At 45.2% G+C, this 17,072-nt stretch overlaps 1 protein-coding gene across 1 annotated transcript in view; it reads right to left on the minus strand.

The window, feature by feature from the left end:
* Positions 1 to 17,072, minus strand: part of Ubac2 (UBA domain containing 2) — a 125,693-nt gene that overhangs the window by 12,891 nt on the left and 95,730 nt on the right. The gene's annotated exons all lie outside the window — the stretch shown is intronic.

Raw genomic sequence — 17,072 nt, forward strand, 5'->3', positions numbered from 1 at the left:
CTCTCTCTCTCTCTCTCTCTCTCTCTCTCTCTCTATATATATATATATATACATATACACAAATAGTTACATATCTATTACATATAAATGTGTATGTATATTATAACCATTTATGTAAAAAATTCAAATATTAGAAAAGCAGAATATTACATTATATGGGCAGTACTTCCCCCCACCCAGTGTCATTTGACAATGTGCAGAGACATTTTTGGTTGTCAGGTGGGATGGGGAAAGCAGGCACAGGATGGTGGAATTGTTGGTGTCCAGGGGCAGAGGTGATGCTGCTAAATGTCATACAAAGCACAGGAAAAACAATGAATGGCCCAGATGCAGCCATGGAGATCTGTACACGATACTCATATTCAGTAGAGACGCAAATGCTGGAAGGCATTGCTTACGACACACCAGCAAGTGACAGTGGGAGACAAAGGCCTTTAGTTGTGCCTACATTGTCTCATTTCTTAAAAGACAGTGAAGATACATGTAAGTGAAAGCCAACCAAATCTCTCTCCTCTTGTGTTAGGAGCTCCGAATCTCTAGGCTCTAGGTGTTCAGACACCAGTTTACTCTTTACGTTGGGCAAAATATGAGCCTCTACAAACAGGAAACATTTCCTTCATCTTGTCTTCTTCAAAAGCAGTAACCACAACTTTTAAAAAGGAGGAAGGAAACAGCTTGCATTTTAAGCAGACATTTTGTGAAATATTGGCTGTTATGGAGATCTTCAGATGAAATAAAAATTTTTGTGAAAATTAATGATACATTTTTCCATCTGAGGAGTGCAAGTTTCTAGAGTTCATCGAGAAGAAGCTACATGGAATAGACAGCCAAGCATCTAGGCACTGTTAATCCCATTTCTTTCCCTGCACCTGCAGTACTGAGCAGCAATTCTCACCTGTTCCCTGCAGAGCCAGATAGGCAGGCTCCATCCACTACTGACGTGCTCGTGCGTCTTCTAAACGCATCTGTCCGTCTTCACTCCCTCACTGCCCTGGTTTACACCAGTGTCATATCCCGCCCTGGCTTAAAAAGCCTTCAGTGGCTCTTTGCTGTCTTTGTATTGACTTAAAAATACTTATTAGTTGACTAACAATCACACACACATTTCATTTTTGAATAAAGTCACCATGATTTTCAAACCAGAAAAAGAATTAGAGAATGGCATTCTTTTCTTTTTTTCTTTTTGCAAATCTCTCTACTATCTGACAGAAAGGAAGGAGGATACCTGCGTTTTCATACTTGTTTCTATGCCAGTTCTGTCCTGTTAGTATGGTTTCTGGAAGGAGGGTAGGAAGAAAGTTGTGCCACATACAGATAAACGAATAACAGCACATGAAATGGCTTTTCAGGAAACTGCAGACATCCTTTGTTGATGCTCCTCACCAAGTCCCTGCTGCTTTTGGGACACACATGGAGTTTCTTTCCCTGGTTCACTTGCCTGCTGTTTTAGGATGTCATTCTCACCATGCGTCTGCCTTCCCTTCCCCCATGCTAACCTCCCGCGACTGGAGTTAGATGTTCCACTTTTTACTCGCAGACAGTGCTCAGCAAATCCCACTTCAACTGCATGCCAACTGGCCTGATTCTTAAGCAGGCTGTAAGCTCCATAAGGTGGAGAGAGACTGCCCATCCCGTCCGGAGCACAGGCACGGCCTTGTGGCTCTGGCTGGCATAGGAAGTTGGTTTCCACTTTACATTTTACATCTGCAGAGTGGATAAGTGAATGGACAGACACAGCAAAGCATACTGCTGGCATAGGTTCTACGGGGCTGCTTAGCAAAGACTAAACTAAATGTGTGGGATGAAGGGCAGAAGCAAGGAAAGCATGGATACTCCTCCAGACCCAACGTGGCCAAGAACTAAAGTGGGAGGCTGGTGGTGACAGTGAGGATGTAGGGACAGCTCCTCCAGAGGAGGTGACCTGGAGCCCCGGGGCTGCTTCTGCTGCCCCGGAAGAACTAGAGTTGTACACTAAGAATGAATTCATGCAGTTCCGTTCACTTACTTTCTGTGAGGAATACTGTCCCTGGGCCAGGTGCCTAGGGCTGTGACCCAGAGAAGTAAGCAATTCCCTATGGCACAAGAGAGCTTCGCTGAGTCAACAAACAAAAATTATGTAAGAAACTGAGCAGAAGGCACCAAGGACAAGGAGAGGTATCTTGTTAGAAATAAGCCATCACTTCTAGTCCGGAGGAGACAGATGTCCCTGTACGCTGCTAGTCAGCAAGAATTAACTTCCTGGCAAAACCGGGTATGTGGGGGCGGGGGGAGGAAGGCTAGAGCCTACCACCCCCTCCCCCAAACTAGCAGCGTGTTCCTCGCTTGGATAAGAGATGGGAAGTGCAACGGAAGGTGGAGATAAATCCTACTTCCTATGCCCTGGTTATGCTGTAAAGGAACTCAGAAGACTGCATCAACTGCCCGGGCCCAGGCTAGCCCCTTGAGTGGACAGCACGCAGGGCCGGCACCTTGCTGCGCTGCTCAGCAGCAGCTTGTGGGTGCTGTAGGCAAATCACATAGAGGAACCTGATGCACTTGACCAGAACCCAAGTGAGGGTGGGAGCTCTCAGCGTCACTTTTGTGCGGCTCATCTCGCTGGCCAGTTTCGGGGCTGAGAGCCTATAAATCAGAGCAGACTTCTTAGCAAAACAGCAGGACGTTCCTGCAGTGGTGAGAACAAGAGGCCTTCTACTCTTGCACTCAGGTTCAAAGCCTCAGGGATGGACATCTGTGGCCCTTGGTCTAGTCTCTCTTCCTCCCTGTGCTGGTCGCATGGAGCTCTGGAGACCAGTGCCTTTCCATTCTGTCCTAGGGCTGGCAGGGCCAGGGCAGTGTCCTGGGGACACTGTCAGTGTCGGTGATGAGGGGCAAATCACCTGGACAGTCTATCTGGGAGCTGTGTCATCATCCAGAACACAACTCAGCTCCCTGCAAAAGGATGCTTCTGCTTGGGCGAGTGCTGGCACGCCCCGGGTCTTGTTTGTGGTAACTGATGACATTTCTCTTGAGAGGCCTGAGACACCGACCATGGTGTTTCTTCTGAGACATGGGGTACCCTTTTAACATCATGTTAAGTTCGTTTCAGCATCAGCTGCAAATGCACAGACATTTATGTATTTACCAAGTGGAGAACCTGGTAATTCCTGTGTGTGGTGAGGGGGAAAGGTTCTGGAAGAAGAGTGGTGGGGCCCAAATTCAGTCTTTTTTTTTTTTTTTTAATGGCTCTAGATATCCAGGTTTATTGCTCTAGACTTTCACAAGCAGCTATAGTACTTGTTAAAGGAAAAAATACTGAAATGGATGCTTTCAATAAAGGTTTGTTGGCACCACGAACAGTGCTTTAATAATCTCCTGCCACTGTGTCACAAGAAGAGGTAGATCCCTCTGGTATGTCTCAGAGTCACTCATTGCAGATTTTCTGTGGCCAGAATGAAGGGGAACAATCTTACTACCACCAAGGTACCACATTTTTTTTTGTTGTTGTTCTTGGTCATGGGGCTTGAACACACAGCCTGGGCCCTGTTGCTGAGCTTTTTCCACTCAAGGCTAGCACTCTACCACTTTGAGCCACAGCACCATTTCTGGTGGTTATTAGAGATAAGAGTCGCATAGATTTCCTGCTCAAGCTGGCTTTGAACCAAGATCCTCAGATCTCAGTCTCCTGTGCAGCTAGGATTACAGGCATGAGCCACAGGCGCCTGGCAGTAGGCACCACATTTATAAAGTGCTGCTTCTCTGAGTGTGAAATAATCAGTGTAAAAAGTGCTAGAAGCCTGGCTCAGCAGTCGAGTCTGGCATAGCAAGTTCGAAGGCCTGAGTTTAAAATCTCAATACCTAAAAAATATCCTTACAGGCACGAGCCAAGGATGTCCATCTTATAATATTTTTAATTTCTGCATGTTGGAATATTTCACACTCAGAGAAGCAGCACTTTATGAATGTGGTACCTACTCCCAAATTCAGTCTTGCCATTCACTTATGTACGTTTGGGGCCCATGTCTGTGGCTCCCTGCCCTCTGGGCTCCTCCTGTGGAAATAGGCTGGTACTCTCTCATTGGTGTCTATGACAACTGTGTAGGCTGAGCCTATACATGGCCAGTCAACCTGACTTTTGTGTCTCAAAGGCTGGCCCAGTGACCGGTCTCTTGGTGACTTCTCTTCTAGGGACAGGAGAGATCAGAGATGTCTTAGTTTTTGTCTATTTGATTGGATCTGGTACAAAATGAGGATGGTATCTCTTCACCAAGAAGCTGGTGGTGTAGGGTGGTGAGAGGACAGGAGGGTATGTGGCACAGGCAGATGCACCAACGCCTTGATTTAAGGCTTTTTTTTGGGGGGGGGGGGTTGGTCGTGGGTCTTGAACTCTGGGCCTGGGCGCTGTCCCTGAGCTCTTCAGCTCAAGGCTAGTGCTCTACGGCTTTGAGCCACAGCACCATTTCCGATTTTCTGGTGGTTAACTGAAGATAAGAGTCTCATGGACTTTCCTCCCCAGGCTGGCTTTGAATCGTGATCCTCAGCTCTTAGCCTCCTCCTGAGTAGCTAGGATTACAGGTATGAGCTACCGGCACCCAGCAATTTGAATAGGTTTCGTTACCACCTTGGGTGGATTGATATGTGCACAAAGACTAGACACAGTGCAGCAATGACTGCACAAGTTAAGGAGCTTGATTTGACACAGCTTCCTTACAGAACTGTGAACTAAAGTGCATTTTTTGGTATGTCCATTAAAAGTTTCTGTCTACTATCTTGTTTCTCCTTCCATCATTTCTTCATCTGCCAAGCTTTGGGTCATTTCCCCGTCCCTCCCCCCTTTTAACTTTAGTTCTACACATGCAAAATTAAGTGCAAGTAAAAATTTAAAAAATAATCCTGGTACTTGTTACCAGCACATGTTTTGATTGAACAAGATTACTCAACATTTCCCCTTTCTTTTATACTACCTCCCCCAGAGAGCTCATCCCTTTTCAGGTCTTCAGAGACGTGCTCATTCCCACGCTCACGCCCCAGCAAGCACTGCTCTGGGGGAGACCCAGCTTGTCAGTCCACACACTCATGCTGCCCACAGCCCTACTGGCTCCTTTGAGCCTCAAGTCCTTCCCCTCTCACGCTGCTCACACTCCTCCTTAGACGTAGGGGTCTGCCACTGTTTAGGTCTTTGCCACCCCACTCTAGCATTATGACCTATGGTTTCTTAGATGACACGAGCAACATGAGTGTCACTCGTACTTTGCAATCCAGTGTGCACCCTGCTGCAGGTGTACCTGCACCCGAGCCTGCACACTGCCTCAGGGGAAAATCTTACGGCAACCTGTCTGAAACATTTGGTCCAATAATTTCAGTGGTCTGCCTTTGACCAGTCCCATTGTTAAGTTATGCCTCTCCCCCCTGTGCCCCAGTTCCTGCAGGTGGGCCCCAAGGCCCTCTTCACTCGCTGGGCTGCCCCCCATGTGTTTGTGCAGCTCCAGCTTTCCTTTCACCCATCCGTATCTTCTCCCTCTCTGCCCTGCGTATACAGGACACAGCCCAGTGAGTGGCCCATGCAAAACACAACCAGAGAAAACTGGATGAAATGGTCCCTAAACTGGCTAGGAGTAGTCTCGTTCTCATCAGTACACTAAAAATCTTGAAAGCCTAGCAGTTTTCACTTACAAGGAGGTCTTCACTGTGCCAGGAGGAGCCCCCTGAAGAGCTGTTCCAGGCAGGGAGCTCATGGGCAAAACTGGCCTTGACCCCTCTGACTCAGTGTCCCACACCCTTGACGGGTCTGCAGCGAGAGACGAGTTCCTTGGGTGACCACTTCTGCCAGAACCACAGCAGTGAGCAAGGCACACCAGAGGAAAGCAGGTGAAGAAGTGAGGAGAAGGTGCTGTCTCCAATCCTAAGCAAGCTCAGAGCCACAAACCATGCCTGCATCTCCCAGTACAGTCACAACACTAACATTGAACACAAATCACTTTAGGACAAGTTCAACAAATCTCAGATGACCTGTGCTATAATCTGTCAGGAGATTATGACTCACAGCTTGGAAATTCTTGGCCTCTGGATGCCTTATTCACAAAACCACATCGGTCACCCACAGCTTCAGGCTGAGAGCTCTAAACCCTAGGGGAAGCATTCTATAAAATTAGGCTTTTCTAAGTAATCAGAAGTACTTTGCTTGCAACAGCCATGGATACTGCAGTGGTCTGTTCTGCATTACATGTATTTTCTGGCTTTGAAAACCAATGGAGCACCCCATCTGAGTTGGTTCCGTATTTTAACCTTGGTAAATAGCGCTGCAATGAACATGGTTGTGCCACTCAGTAGATGAATGGATCAAGAAGATGTGGTATATATACACAATGGAATCCTATGCCTTCATCAGAAAAAATGGCCCCATTAATAAGGAAATGGAAAGACCAGGAAAAATTATTATTATTTTTGCCAGTCCTGGGGCTTGGACTCAGGGCCTGAGCACTGTCCCTGGCTTCTTTTTTTTTTTTTTTTTTTTTCTCAAGGCTAGCACTCTACCACTTGAGCCACAGCGCCACTTCTGGCCATTTTCTGTATATGTGGTGCTGGGGGATTGAACCCACGGTTTCATGTATACAAGGCAAGCACTCTTGCCACTAGGCCATATCCCCAGCCCCGACCTGGAAAAAATTATATTAAGCAAAGAAAGCCAGGTCCAAAGAAATATAGGTTGTATAGTTTCCCTCATTAGTAACAACTAGAATATGTCTATGATATTCTTAGCAGGGGATCACAATAGCCCAATCGCTAAGTACATAGGACAATATATAATGATGCATGTCAAAATGAACTCCAAGAATTGGAAACAAGAGGTTATTTTAATATCCTGTATGCAATGATTTCTATTTTTTCTTTCTGTTTTAGTTTTCTGTATCCTTTGTCTTGTATATACGCTTATCTTATCCATAGAAGGGAAAGGGAATTACAGAAACAGCAGGACAAAGGATGACCTAATGCAATAATGATCCCTATTAGACACTATGTTGGAAATGAACTTTACAACTTGGTGGGGGGAGTAGGGAGTGGTAAGCAGGAGAAAATGAGAGGGGTTAACAATGTTTAAAAAGAAATGTACTCATTACCTTACTTTTGTAACTGCAACCCCCTTGTTCATCACTTTTACAATACATAATAAAAGAAAAAAAAGAATACAAACAATGAAAGAAAAAAGAAAACCAATGCAAATAGCTGGCTTGGAAGAAGTTTCAAAAAATGATGAGGATGATTTTTTAAAAATATACATAGTTTAACTTTGTTTTGCTTCATAATTCATCTCCTAAACCTACTCACTCATAGTTTTAAAAGTGATTCATAAGTAAGAATTAGAAGGCTAACTAAAGAAATAAGAAAAAGAATCAGGGTTACTTAAATGAAAAGTAGAAATGCCACATTTGGTGTTATTATAGAAAATCAGCCAAGAAAATAGAAATATTATCTTTCAAGATTATGATAAAGAAACTCTTTTTGAAAACTGAAATTTCCTCATTTTTAAGAGCCTAATAAACATTGTTTTATTACTGAAAAAAAAGAGAAAAGTACATAATCATTTACCTGTTTTTTTTTTTTTAACTATCCTGAGATGTTACCATGTTCTTCTTTCTCATGAAGATACCAGGGTAGAATAGAAAAATAGAAGTGATTTTCTTAAGATCACTTAATGAGTCAGGCTTGGAAAAGGATTAGAATTTTCCTTTCTTCCTGTGATGGATCTCATAAAAAAAAAAAAAAAAGGTCCATATAAGAAACCACAAAGGCACTGAAGATACAGCAATACTGCGCAGGAGGCAGAGATCAAGATAAACAGCTTAGCTTCAACTTCACTTGAAAACAGAGTTCTTGCGCCTAATTTTCATCTAACTGCAGATTTTTATCAACTATGCACTCTTAGCTTATTCCACACCTGATACTACACACTCACACACTCCTGAAAGAAGAGTCTTACAAGAACCAGCACTAACCGATCAGACTCGTTTGTTGGTAACACAGGTCAGCAACTTGAGAATGGGTTTCAAAGCAAATTGCATCAAAAAGTGAAAGAGCAAAGAGAAAAAGGAAAGTGTTGGGAAGTAAGCATGCTATGTGTCAGCTTGCTCAGGTTAACCTAAGTTCCAGTGGTGAGGATCTGCTCCCTTTGGATTGGGGTACCATCCTCCCTCCCTCTCCCCTCCCCCCACCTCCCCACTCTCTGGCAGAAGGGTTTTATATGGTACTTCTCCAGCTACTATACTTGGCTCTCCCTGCCTGGGTTAAGTGCTTCTCCCACAAGAGCACTCATGAAATTTTATTGTGATGGTCTCTTTCTCCTCTCAGGTCTGGAAGAGGCAGCACTCCCCACAACCTTGCCTGGTTTACGGTGAGCAATGAGTATGTTTTTTTTAGAATAGATGCTAAGAGAAATAGCAGAATTAGTGAGACCAAGACATTATAAGAACCTTCCTCTGAATCAAGCTAGTTAAAGGGGTAGTGGGAGGGAGCCTGCCAGCACAAGGCTGTACCTTGGTCTCTAAACCACGGAAAAACCATGTGCCCTGCACTATATGTGAACCTTGAAAATGTGATGCAAAGTGAAAGAAGCTAGTCATAAAGACCAGCTAGAGCATGCCTCCATTTATATGAAAGTCCTGAGTAGGGCCAGCTGCCTGTGGCTCTGGACTGTAATCCTAGCCACTCAGGAGGCTGAGATATGAGGATCACAGTTGGAAGCCAGCCAGAGTCTTATCTGTGATTAAGTAGCCAAAAGTCAGAAGTGAAGGTGTGGCTCCAGTGGTGGAGCACCAGCCTTGAGTGGAAAAGTTCAGGGACAGTGCCCAGGCCCTTAGCTCAAGCCCCACCACCAGCACAAAAAATTAAATTAAATTCAAAAAGTCCTGAGTAGGGAATCTGCAGAGACAGAACGCAGACTACAGGGCTGGGCCCCTGGGAGAACCAGAGTGATTGCTAATGGGGACACAAGTTCTGTGTCATGGGGATGGCTGTATAACTGAATATAGTAAAAAAGTATTGAGCTGTAGACTTGAAGTGAGTAAATTATGTAGTATGTAAGTTATCTCAATAAAGCTGTTAAAATACACTGAGAGCTGGGTGCCAGTTGCTCACGCCTGTAATCCTAGCTACTCAGGAGGCTGAGATCTGAGGACTGTGGTTCAAAGCCAGCCTGGGAGGGAAAGTCTGTGAGATTCTTCTCTCCAATTAACCACCAGGAAACGGGAAGTGGCACTCTGGCTCCAGTGATAGAGAACTGGCCTTGAGCTGAAGAGCTTAGGGATACCACCCAGACCCAGAGTTCAAGCCCCACTACTGACAAAAGGAAAAAAAATTACACTGAGGACCTGAGGAGTTTTTTTTTAATACAGTGAAAATGTTTTATTAAATTATAAGTACTTGATTGATAGATCTTAGGATCTATAAGGTTGATATGACTCATAATGATGCATATGTCAGATGGTACCTAATAACTGTTTCTTGGCTGGAAAAAGAGAGAAAATTTTCACAGCCACAAAATGTCTCTAAGGTGGGGGGTGGGCAAGAGAAGGTAGTTAACTCAGTTCAACCAAGTACTGAGGAAATAACTGAACTGCACACATTAACAATGGTGAGATGCCCAATGTATCAACATCTTGCAGGTGTAAAGACGGCTTATTATTGAATGAGAGTAGCCCTCAGCCAGGAACCTGGGCAGCCAGCCCAGCTATGAAGAGGCAATGAGAACACCAACACTGGTGACTCCATTGCTGTGTTGGCAATTTTCCTACTTGCCTTATACAAAGCATGGTTCGTTCACCATGTACTTCCCCTTAAATGTGTGTGCAAAATAAATGCAGCTGTTACAGAAAAACCTGATGGCAAGTTTGGTCCTCAAGTTATTATCAGTATATAGATAAGATGGTGGTTCATACAAGTCACTGATAGCCAAATCCTAGAGAATTCAGATTTCCTGGTAAAAAGTTGCTTTCAAAACTGCCGGCAAAATAAACTTCTAGAGCAGGTGCTAGCAAATATTTCTGTGAAGGACTTTCAGAGAGTTAAGTGTTTTAGGCTCTGATGACCAAAAGGGTAAACCAGAGGCGGTTATGTAGGGATATATAGGTAAAGTGTAAAAACTAGCTTCAGACTGCACAAAAACAGGTGTTCTGTTGCACAGGTGATAGCATGCTGACTTGTGTATTAAAAGAGTAGCAACAATCAAGTTAGCTCCCAAGTCAGAGTTTCTTTTCAAACTTCCTGGGAACAACAGATGGCCCAAAGGCATGATACAAACACGTGATGGATCCTCTGGTACGCAAAGTGATCCTGCATAGTCCTTTTAGCTTCCGGACAGCCATAGATCCTGTACAGCTCACCCTGTCAACCCAGGGCTGACTCCTCAGGTGCAAATGCCTTGCTCTTTTCGTTCATGACATTGTTTTATATTGTGAACATACAGCTTCCTAAGAAAAGCTGAGAATTGTTCTGTCCTTAACACTGGCACATACCAGTCAGCACAGCCAACACTTCTGGTGCCAATGTGCCAGCGAGGGGCCGCTTCTCAACACCTAAGCTCTCCAGTGGAGGATACCACCTGACTCTCCACCTGAGGTCGGTGTCAGAGTGCCCGGGTCAGGCTCAGTCCTACAAAGCTGCCCCCATCTCAGAGCCACTCCAAGCCCAAGGCTGTCTCCCCAGTGCTTTGCCCTGACTGGCCATCGATCTGAGTCCTACAACCTCTCCTCAGGCTCAATGAATTTGCTCAGCTGGCACAGAAAACTCAGGAAAACACTTGACTTACATTTACCCATTTACTATAAGCACTATAAGTTACCAGGGGTGCGGTTGAACAGCCAGATGGAAGAGACCCACAGGACAAGGCATATGGGAATGGGTATGGACCTTCCATGCCCTCTCTGGGTGCTACTTTGCAGGACTCTCCACGCACTTAGCTATCTGGAAGGTCTCTGGAGGCTTCACTGTGTAGATATGACTGATGAAATCAATGGCCACTGGTAATCAGCTTGATCTCTAGCCTTCAAATAATGCAAGGCAGAGAGTGTGGGCTGACAGCTCTAACCTTCTCATCACAAAGCTGGTTCTGCTGCCACCAGCTCTGCATCTGGAGGTGACTTAGGAGTCGCAGTCATCTCAATGGCATGTCAAGGAAATCTCAAGGGTTTCAGGTGCTATGTGCTAAGAATCAGAGGTATAGGTAAACATGTACTTCTCATATATCACATTCTCCTGTCATGGCTAGCACCACAAGGGAAATGTATACAGGCATCTCCTTCACAAAGCTGTGGAGGTTTCTGTAACACAGCTACCCAGCAGATGGTATTACAGGAGATTCTGATGTGTACTTCAGAGGTTTCCATCTCTGAATTTGGTCATCCAGTGGTGGACTTCCCTAGTTCTGTCTCATCATCACCAAAGTCCTGAGTATACAGACAGCCTCCATCTATCCTCTTGCAATGTCTATTCTTCCAATTAACAGTCGTGGCATGGCCAAAGCAATCCAAGTACTAATCAGGCCTAACCCTGTGTAGCTTCTGCTATCAGATGATATCTAGCATATTCAGGGTACCATGACTAACCATCTTTATACAGTCTTTCTCATACAAACCTTACACTTTAAAGGCCTGAGTAACCCACTACTTCTTACAAGATCATGCGCCTCTAATTCTGTGTGGGTCTAAGACCCTCGACCTGACCTCTTCCTAGCTTCATCCATCACTCTCATCCTTATGGCAACTGCCTTGCTGTCCCCACTGTAGTTGAGGGCCTCAGTGCCTGAACCAATAAATCCTTCAAGATTTCCTCAAGCACGCTGGGCTGTGCAGGGTCTCTGAGAACTGGCTACTCCCATCCTGTGCGCTGCACACAGCTTCTAGAGACCCTGCCCTTCACACTGCATCTTCCCTAGCAGCTGCAAACCTCTGGAAGACCAGGCAGCCTCTCTTGTACTACCAGGACAGCATGCTGCATTCTAGCCAAAGAGACATGAACAAATAAAACAGGCTCCTGTCCTCTGAGAAAACCCATGAAAAGTTATGCAATGGCCCTGCAGGACAGTGGAAAAGGCTTTCAGCTGCACACTAAGGGACTTTGTGATGTTGCCCACTAGGGAATCGTCAAGTGTGTCAGGGGAGAGGCAGGAGCAGGAGGGCAAGGAGCTATGAGAACAGTTAAAGTGCCCGGCCCACCAACCTGCAAGAATTTACAGAAGATTAAGGAGAGAGAGAGAGAGAGAGAGAGAGAGAGAGAGAGAGAGAGAGAGAGAGAGAGAGAGAGAGAGAGAGAGAGAGAGAGAGAGAGAGAGAGAGAGAGGAGAGAAGTATCACAGACAGCACTGAAATTAGATAGCAAACTCAGTTTTCATTGGCATGAGCGCCTATGGGACAATCATCCTAGAATGTGTGGGTAATAAGTTCTCTTCTATGTGTAGATAGAAAGACCTGCAGAAGTCACAGCACATTTGGATTATTACCATACTGCTAGGATTGATGAACATAAGGTTGGCTGTACACTGGCCCTGTCTGTACTCTGTCCCCAGCTACAGAAGAATGAGACTTACAAAGTTGTCACCTTGGTCACTGCTGCTCAGAGCTGTGGGATGTGCCACTGTTACACAGCTGACTCACCACAATTACTGTGGTCAGGAGCAGTCTAAGAAATGCAGGTGTGACTACCAAGGCAGGGTGTTCTAGAACAAGGCAGCTGAACAGAGAAGAGACACCTGGTCTTTCTCCATGGCCTGCTCATGAAGGGCTTTCCCACCTGCTGCCACAGAGGGGCTGCCTGTCCCACCCCTCCATTGAAACTCCTTTCGCAAGCAAGTCTGGGATCTTTCTGTTTGTCTCCCCTTGCTTTTTGTGGAAGTGTCTGTGTTGAACATTTTTTCCTGAAACAACTCACTGGGCTCCCCTGCCCTTCAGCTTCCTGGCTCCTCCTCAGTCACTTGGATTTCCTGATCCTGTCCTTGGTGTTTTGCCTAAACACAGGCTGAATTTGTCATTCTTGCTTTCTGCTCACCCTGTAGGGAATATCTGTGTGTCTGTCTTCCTAGCACTGAGGGATCCTGTGTTCAGTTGGTTCAAGTATGTGAAGTAATTCTGTCAATATTTACTGTATACATATTTACTTATCAAGTCCCCAAATATTTATTGAGTTCCTATTATGTGCCTAGCATTATTTACACAGGAGAGATACAAAGACAGATGGTGTCCCTTGCCAGCCACGCTGGTGGGACAGAGATGCCAATCTGTATGAAGGTTGGGCTCAGGGTTCAGGTAGAGCCTCAGGATTCTAGTGGGAGGTTGTGGAAGGCTCCGCAGAGGAGGTGTGGCGTTCCAGGAATACTGAGGGCTGGATAGCATAGATGCAGGCAAAAATGGCCTCTGTGGTTGGGAAGAAGCTGGCATAGGGAAGGTGATTTGGGGCAGAGGAAAGGGCAGATGTGACACAGCATGTAGCCCTGATGAACTGCAAACAGCTTGGCATGGTTTGTTAGGGGCAAATGGGCTGCAGAAAGGGGATATGGCTAAAAATAGGCAGGAGTTAGGTGTCTTAAGCACTCTGATGACTGGAGCCAGGCCGCTGAGGTTCAGGGGGAGTGAAAGCATTACACTTAGGATTCAGGGATAGCTTGGATAGCATGTGAAGCAGTAGGTGGCAGAGAGCAGAGCTGTAAGCTTCTGGGTAAGGATGAAAGATGACAGACACAGCCAGCCATCTAAGGATACACGGAAACAAGTCTGTGAAGGTCCCAAATTACAGCCTTCAGATCAGTCATTTTTCAGATAGTAATTGTAACTGAATTACTTTGGCTAAAAACAAAAACAAAACAAAACTCTGGTTCTCTAAAAGCTATCCAAAAATGAATCGCTTTTAAATAAATACTAGGCTTACTTTAAATGGAATAATGTAATTTGAGAATGCCTACAGTAAGATTCAGGTGTGTTAGAACAAACAAAACTATTTAGAAGAAGACTGAGATAAAAGTTCTATGGTTGGTTTAAAGATTTGATGTGACTAAACTTTAAGCTTGGCATTGGATTTCTGTCATCTAAAGCAAAAAAGAGGGGAAAAAATCATGAAGGAGCTCTCAACACTAGGAGGTAAAATGATGTAGGGATCTAGGATGGAGGCCTTGGAGTGCCCTCCTCAGATCTCCTTCCCAGAATCTGCCTTAGGAAAATTTGTATCTCTCAAGGCTGACACACGAATGAATTATATAGTGCATGCAAAGTATTTAGTACATAATTTGCACAAGAAATGTTGCAAATGCTCTTCTTACTGATAATGAGTTAAATATGGCAACTCTGGAGGAGGGATGGATCTTAAGCTCTATAATGACAAAGACTGGTGTTTTTTCACAGCTGTATTCTCAATGGCTAATTTTAGGCCCAGAATTTAAGAAGCACTAAGTGCTAATTTAACGACAAGTCAATGGAAAACTTTTTTTCCCCTAGTAATACAAGGTGCTACACACCATTCCCATCTTGCACACAAACAGAGAAATATCTTTAGCTGTGGTTTAATAAAAGAGTTCTCTGTGTGGTGTCTTACCATTTGTAAAAGAAGAAGGATTAAGTCCAGCCCAGTGAGGATTCAGCAGGATACTAAGCTAATGAGGTTTGGAATAAATGAGAAAACTTGTTCAGTTTATATATAAATTAGTGCTTTTCTGTCCAATAGATCACTCAAGGGCAAGGTTCCCGAGAGAGTCCTGGGGTTCTTGCTCTGAACGTCAGACCCACAAGAGGAAAACTAACCTTTCAGAGTTGAGGCCTGACAAGCAGTGGGAGCCTTGATCGGAGTCAGTGACTTCCCAAGGACCTGGGGGCAAGGTAGCTCCGGTAGGGAAGGGGCTTGTGTGTTTAATTCATTGATGCTTGACCTGGGAAAGATCCCTGGTATCCAAAGGACCTGGACTAAGATACCATGTGGTATTTGCAGGCAACTCCAGGCCCCTAACACAGCATCCTGGGGCAGGGCTTGCTGCTGTTGCTGCAGCACAAAGTGCCTGAGGGCCAGAGTGAGCACAGAATCTTTAGTGGAGACCAGCAGGTCAGCAGGCCAGGTAGGCTCAGGAGAATCCATAATGCTGGGATCAGCATGGGTCAGGGCCGGAGGGTGAAAGGTGAACTGCAGAAGTAGGCATGCCAGGTACCCACCCTGTCACTCTCCTCTGTCGAACCAAAACCTCTTCCCCAACTCATACCTACCCCACATGTTGGGTCTTGGATGACCAAGTGACAGAGAAGGCCAATGGTCACATTTGGTTCATGGATGGGATGGTGAAAAGGGACCAGAGCTGCACTGAAAGACAAAGGTATACCTGGGGAAGTACTCTCGAGGCAGGGCGAGGTGGTGCATTCAGTCATCCATCTGTGTGGCAAGAGGAGCGGCCTGAAGTAATGCTATACAGAGTGTAAATCCCCGGGGAGTGGCAAATGACTTGTCTGGAGGGTCAGGGAACAGGAAGGTAGGGGACACAGCTGAAGAAAAATGCAAGAAGTGTGATGGCTTTGTTCACAGATAAATGCTTAAAGGATGCATTACAGGAGGCACCAAACAGAAGGAAGACATTAGAAGAGCCCAATACTCTTCTACCAGCTACCCTAGTGTTAGTACCACAAATAGAATAGCCAGGATGCATGGGCTCTGCTTGCTAAGGCTGACCTAATAACTGCCACTTGGAATATCTAATCTGCCACAAACAGAGACCACACTGAAGTTGATATACCTCCACACTTATGGAACAAATGGTCATTTTAATATAGTTGACTTCTCTGGGTACTTTTTTTTTTTTTTTTTGCCAGTCCTGGGGCTTGGACTTAGGGCTTGAGCACTGTCCCTGGCTTCTTTTTGCTCAAGGCTAGCACTCTGCCACTTGAGCCACAGCGCCACTTCTGGCCATTTTCTGTATATGTGGTGCTGGGGAATCGAACCCAGGGCCTCATGTATATGAGGCAGGCACTCTTGCCACTAGGCCATATCCCCAGCCCTCTCTGGGTACTTTTGACCCTAATCTGAATCATGAATCCCCACATTCATGTTGCAGCCCTATTCTCACAATGTAACAATATTTAAAGATAGGGTCTTTAAGAAGGTTGGTTAAATGAGTAATTAGGTAGGGCCTAACCCAAATGAACCAGTATCCTTAAAAGAAAAGCATCGTAGCTGAGAACACAATGCCTCCAAGTACTGCCAACTTCATGTGCTGTCTGAAGGACACTGGGACCCTTTAGAAGCAAAGTCTTTCAGAGTCTGTCCTATTATCCTGAAGAAGGTTCATCACAGAAATTAGAACCACTTTCCCCTAAAGTAAGCCATAAAGCCTAAAAAGGTCACTCTCTCACTTTTGCTTTGGAGACTCGTATTCTAGAGCATGTCCACATCTAGGAGGAGGGAAAGATATACAGGGAAGCCAAAGAGAATCTAAACACACAGACCCTGCTGGGTCCCTCGTCTATTATCTCCAGGTTTCTTGGCAGTATCTACAGCCACCTGTTAAATATAAGGCATTGTATACAGCCTGGCTTCACCTTGAATGTAGTTCTTCTGAACTAGCTCTTTGCCCTTTGCTCTGAGCTCGATAGAGTGGACTCTATCGTCTAGTCCTCTACTTCTGATCTCTCCAAGGGAGCAGTATGCTGCCTCATATTTAAACATCTCCCAATGTGGGATCTTTATGGTACGTGCTAGAATCACTTTAAACTCAAATACAACTTTTGCTTTTCTATCCTGTCCCTTATTCCCACCCTAGATATAATCTCTGGGACCCTTATGGGACTTGAATTCACTTTTTCAGGCTCTCTTGAGACTTACTGACTTTCCTCTCACAACCAGAACAGGCAGGAGAGAGGGTTATGGGAGAAAACCTTTCATTATACCAATGTGAAAAAAAGGTGAAGGTAGGGTCCTTAGCTCCTATGTTTCTTGTGTTCTGTCTCCCATTTTAACCCTTTTAAATGAAATCTTTGCTAAACCTTAACAGAGAAGGAAGAAGACGGAGGCAAGAAATGAAGAGCCCAGGGTGCTGGGTCACAGAAGCGGCTGAGGCAGTGGGCCTGATGCACAGTTGCAAC

This window comes from Perognathus longimembris, chromosome 3, assembly GCF_023159225.1.
Source record: "Perognathus longimembris pacificus isolate PPM17 chromosome 3, ASM2315922v1, whole genome shotgun sequence".
NCBI lineage: Eukaryota > Metazoa > Chordata > Mammalia > Rodentia > Heteromyidae > Perognathus > Perognathus longimembris.